At 40.5% G+C, this 4963-nt stretch overlaps 1 long non-coding RNA gene across 2 annotated transcripts in view; it reads left to right on the forward strand.

Annotated features, from left to right (window-relative positions):
• The window catches only part of LOC106525680 (uncharacterized), an 8678-nt gene extending 5108 nt beyond the window's left edge, over positions 1–3570 (forward strand). The window contains exons 1-3 of one of the 2 annotated variants that reach the window (XR_001311149.1): positions 561–806; positions 3258–3333; positions 3465–3570. This is a non-coding gene — a long non-coding RNA (uncharacterized LOC106525680). Of the gene's footprint in view, positions 1–560; positions 807–3257; positions 3334–3464 lie in introns of those variants that run through there. The other variant, XR_001311148.1, reaches the window with a different exon arrangement.
• The last annotated feature ends 1393 nt before the right edge of the window (positions 3571–4963 follow it).

A 4963-nucleotide genomic window follows, 5' to 3' on the forward strand; every position in this document is an offset into this window, starting at 1 on the left:
TACATGTACAGTATATATATGCTCAGAACACCTCTAAAGGGAGTCATCCTAACCAGATGAACCACCTCAACTGACTCCTTTTGATGTGGAGGAGCAGCGGCTCTACTCTGAGCTCCCCCCGGATAACGGAGCTCCTCCCCCTCTCTCTAAAGCTGAACCCGGCCCACCCTACAAAGGAAGCTCATTTTTGCCGCTTGTGTCCGGGATCTCGTTCTTTTTTCATGCTCCACGCCTCATGACCACAGGTGAGGGATAGAACAAGGACAAACCAGTAAAACCAGAGCTTTGCCTTTCGCATTAACTTTTTTTTTTGAAAATCCAAAAAAATACCTAAAGGAAGCGGAAAAACTTTTTTACATAATGTAGAAAGTTGTTTTTCAAATTTTAATGTTTCCATCAACCTAATGCGATAATTCAAAATGTGCATAAAAACGATGGAAACACGGCTGGTGACTACATCCCAGTGTTTATACGATGTGGAAGTAAATCATCATAATCCCTCCCACAGCACTCCCAGTGTTGCACACGTCACACGTAGCGAAGCAAATAAACAACGCAGGATATAAAGGTTTTACTTTCACTCGATGATGTTTCGGATGCTTGAAGAGGGGCTCGAGCTGCTGGATGAGGGGTCCGCGGAAACTTGGTGATGGAAAGAAGACATGAACGCCAGCGGCACGTTCCACTTTGTGAATTTCACAACCGGCTTCTGGGAGCGGACCACTTTCAGCAAAAACAAACACGCCGGTGAAGTTCAGTCACACTCTGCAAACAGCGCCGGTTTGCAGGACACCATTCTGACTGGGGTCAGTCTACCAGACAGGGAGCCAGTGGGGGATAAGAGACCGAAGTTAGGCTATTTTCTTCAAGTCTGAGCCAGACGTGAGAATGGAAGCATAAATCAGCCCTCAGTTTGTGAGAACTTCCTGCTCTTGGTAGATTTAGACGTGTCCTGTATTCTTTCCATTTCCTGATAATGGATCTAACAGAAGTCCTGGGGATGTTTAAGGCTTTGAAATTTTTAAAAATCCTTTTTCTTCCATCCCTGGACTTCATATTTTCCTCTTAGTTGAATCAGAACCGTCTCTTTAAAGGGGTGAACATTAATGCAGTGACTTATTTTACTTCATATCTTTTTATTTATTCGATTGTACCCTGTTTCACTTTGACATTTTTGTTGTCGATTTATATTGACCATTTATGACAGCAATAAAAACATGAAACATTTGAGGGGTTGAATACTTTTTATAGGCACCATATTGCTTTTAGAAAGTCTTTTTGTGTCTGAGAAGCTTGACTCGGTGCCACCCTGAGACTGAATGTTGATAACATTTAATACGTTGACATCATCGATTCGTCTCTGCTCCATCGCTCTGATCTCTGCTGCTGAAGCTGCTTTTATGCAACAACCTCGTCTGAAACCGCAGTCCATCCACCAAGAGACTCATGTAGATCTGTCTGTGCGTTACACTGATTGATGCACATAAAAAAACAACCACAACAGAAGAGTTGTCATAAATCACGTCTTTGTTTTTCCAGCTCTGCATATTTCACATCATTCCGGTGCTTCAGCTAAACGTTGCCCAACTCCGTTCCATAAAAACGTCTCGGAGAGAAACGGCATTTCAACAGAGCCGCAGTTTGATGTGAAATGAAATGAATTCATCACGCTGCTCCTCTGCAGTCAGTGCAACTTGTCTGTCGTGTGATTACACGAAAAAAGATGATGCGGATGCTTCTCACAGGAACATTTGAAAACGTTTATGATTTGTTCATTATACCGTGTCACACCAGAAATACGGCCATGTCCTCGCCCTGCCGTTGACCTGACAGGTCTGCGTGTATTATACTGCATGTACCGGGATTAAAGAGAAGGAAGGTAAAAGATGGTGCATAGATTTAAGGCTGCATGACACTGATTAAAGGGCCTGTGACGTGTTTATCCTTCAAATACAAAAACTCAAAGAAAACATATTTATATTTAAGAAAATCAGCATAATACACATGATTTTACCCATTTTGTCTTATAACTGGCATAATTTCTCTTGAGTTTGGCTCAGCAAAGTGAAACAGGAAGTGACATCAAAGGGGAACTCTTTAAGAAAAGAAACTAGTCTGTTTATTGAAACAATCTTATTTAAACTCTTCTTCAGCTCTGATAGTGACTCAAAATAATCTAAAGAAACATCTGGTTCTTCTCTAATTTTTGTAGCATCGCTTTGTTTACATGCAGACATTCCCCTTTGACATCACTTCCTGTTTCTTCACGTGCAAATATCTCAACAACTGTTCGTCTCAATTGCGTGAAATTTGTTTTGCAATATGTTATCAGTAACTGCGTTTCCATTGACCATGAAAATGCGCAAATTAGAATTTCGAAAATAAATTTGCTCAATGGAAACACGTCAATTTCGAAAAAAGAAACAATTTTTGCGCTAGGATGAGGTGGTATTTCGGCCGTATCGAAATTGGTGTTTTTAGCAAAACTGCAATGGAAACACTTTTTTTTCGCATCACGGGAGTCACGTGATCAACACCCGGCTGTTTCTACTGGTGAAAAAGACGACAACAGGAAGTAAAAGGAGTAGTAATACAGAAGTAGTAAAATAAAGTAGTAAACTCAACGACTACAATTTGCCAAAAACACAGCATACGTAGCCGCTCCCAAGTAGGGACTTGTCTCTGGAAAGCCTCGATAAAAGACGCCGACGTCTCCTCTGATGATGAGCGCTAGTGTCGTGGTAGCAACATGCTATGTGTTTACATCCATCGCCGCCATGTTTGTAATGACTTATCATGAGAACAAACGTATTCACATGACTTTAATAGTATTTCTTACTCAATGGAAACACTGCAGTTGCAAAACTGTGTTTTTCGACATTAACAGAATATCGACAAAGTTTTGCACACATTTGCAGTGGAAACGCAGCTTATGTTCTCTTTCCAAAAATGCATTCACATTTATTACAAAACTTTGATGCCACAGGCACTTTAAGAGTACACCATTTCATTTCTCTGTCGTTTAGTACCTTTGGTCAGTTTTTCTGGAGGTTTCCAGGTGGTTGGATGCTCTGTGGTTGGATATTTCCTGTTTTTTTTTTTAATTTTTTTATTTTGGGGGTGGGGGTGGATGTTAATAGTCTTTTCTTGGATTTTAAAGGTACTAGGGCTGTTGTGACGGCACATAGTGGGTGTTTAAGGTCATTGTCCTGTTTCCTTTTTTTGAAGTTTTTATTGATTCTCTTTTCATGTTGCAGGTGGAGCCATACCTCTGAGCCTGTTTGGGTAACTTATTGGAGTAGGGTGGTTTCCCTGTTCTTCTATATGTGGGCGGTAAGTAAGGGTTCAATCTAAGGAGGTGCCTTAGGAAGATCCTCATGTTCAACGTGTCTCCTATGATGGATTTATGTTCTTTTAATCTTGTCTCTTCCTTTCTCTGTCCTCCTTTTCTGCTTTATTCAAAGCTGATCAGTCATCACACGGTCTCAGAAAAAATAAAGTCTCCACTCCGACAGTCACTCTGATTTTGGCAGACCGATTCTTTCCAGCACAGCATCTTTTGCTACTTTCATCTGTAAGTTTTGGGCCATTTTAATATTTTTATAAATGTCTGCTTTCAGGTGCAACAGCCGAATTCTGGAAATCTACACTAAAGTTAAAAAGTGACTTCAATTAAAACTTGAATTTCTTCTACAATAGGCCGATACTTTGATCCCAACCTTTTTATTCCTGTCGGTTCATAAAGGGCATATCAAACTGCTTCCTGTGTTGCCATTTTAAACTCCTTCAGAACATTATTTGCAAGTATAATGGACTGAAATTGACAGGCCTCCAACTCTATAAAGACTTCCATTTACAACGTGTAATCATTCTTGGAAAGACTTGAGGCAATCTTGCACTGAGTAGAAGTTATTAGCAGAAAATCTGTTGCTGGAAATGACATTATTATGGAGTTAAAGGCCTTCTGCACTGTTTTAAACTTGGACTTTCAGCCTGTGCATATTTTTTGTTCTGCCTTCAAACTCCTGTCAAGTCCCAGTTATCAGGAAGAGTTGACGTAATGAGATGCATCTTTATTTATGAGGAGTTTTGGGGATTTGTCTTGGTGTTAAACAGAGACTTGTTATCAGAAAGAGCGGGCTCCCTGTATTATTATTGGATCCTAACATTTAATGGACATAAATCTCTTCTTGTTTGTTTATTTGTTTGTTTTCCGTGCCTGGTCAAGGTGAAAAAAGTTATTTTCTCAAGGGTTTTATTTGCAAAAAAAAAAAAACGTCACTCCCAGAAGGATGCCTAAGCCAGGCTTTTTATTATTTCTTCTTCTGTCTTTTATGTCCTCATAAAATCTGTCCCTAAAAGAAACACGCACCGCCGTAGGTTTCAAAATGACCTCATTACAAGTTGTAAATTGCTTTTCATGAATACTAATATTTCTCTCCCTCCTTTGCTGTGCATGTTTCAATTAGAACAAGTTGCGTACGTTTCTTTCCCCCCGAGCAGAGAACAGATATTATTACTCGTCATTAACCTCAGGCAGAGAAGAGCTGGCTCCTGGGTGCCGCTCAGACCCGAGGTTAAACATCCATCTGGTGGTCAGCTCTGATTGGAGCGTTCACACCTGACATCACAAAAACATGGTCTTTTGACTCGAACCTGGTTCAGAGCCATCTGAATCGCATTTTTGTTGAGTTTTTCCCCCAATAAGCTTAATTAGCTAACGATGTCAAAGCAAAGCGCAGTGAGGATTTAAACCCCTAAAACTCCACCACAGTAAAACTTCTTCTCTTTTATTATTTGAACAGTTCCTCTGTGAACATGAGATCTCTGATGTGTTTAATTAGGTGAATAAAGCGACTAAAGCTGCTCAGACTGTTGTCACGTTATAAATCAGGGCTTTTCAACTGGCAGCCCGTGGGCCACATCCAGCCCGCAGGTGGCTTCCATCTGGACCGCTAATTAA

Source organism: Austrofundulus limnaeus, unplaced genomic scaffold (genome assembly GCF_001266775.1).
Source record: "Austrofundulus limnaeus strain Quisiro unplaced genomic scaffold, Austrofundulus_limnaeus-1.0 Scaffold237, whole genome shotgun sequence".
Classification (NCBI taxonomy): Eukaryota; Metazoa; Chordata; class Actinopteri; order Cyprinodontiformes; family Rivulidae; genus Austrofundulus; species Austrofundulus limnaeus.